Below are 320 nucleotides of genomic sequence, written 5' to 3' on the forward strand. Positions count from 1 at the left end.
GATGCCGCAGGCAGCGCCAGCCTCCTGAGCCCCCGAGCAGCCCCCGGAAAGCACAGAACGGGGCGAGGGTCCCCACCGGGAAAGAAGCACCGTGGCCCTTTGTCACCCCATGTCACGCCATGTTACCCTTCGCCAACTTCTCCCGGACTCAAGTGTGGGATAGGTGCGCTGCCCGGCCGGAGAACGGGTGCTCAGGGTGGGGGGCGGTGGGCGAGCGGAGCGGAGAGGGGATGGGCCGCGCTGGACCGGGGCCGGCTCGAACGGGGAGACGAGTAGCGGAGCAGGGGTGGGAGATGCGGGACCGGGATGGGCGGGGCCGG

The sequence above is a fragment of the Malurus melanocephalus genome, unplaced genomic scaffold (assembly GCF_030028575.1).
Source record: "Malurus melanocephalus ecotype Western Australia unplaced genomic scaffold, MMel_1.1 scaffold_237, whole genome shotgun sequence".
In the NCBI taxonomy this organism is placed as follows: Eukaryota; Metazoa; Chordata; class Aves; order Passeriformes; family Maluridae; genus Malurus; species Malurus melanocephalus.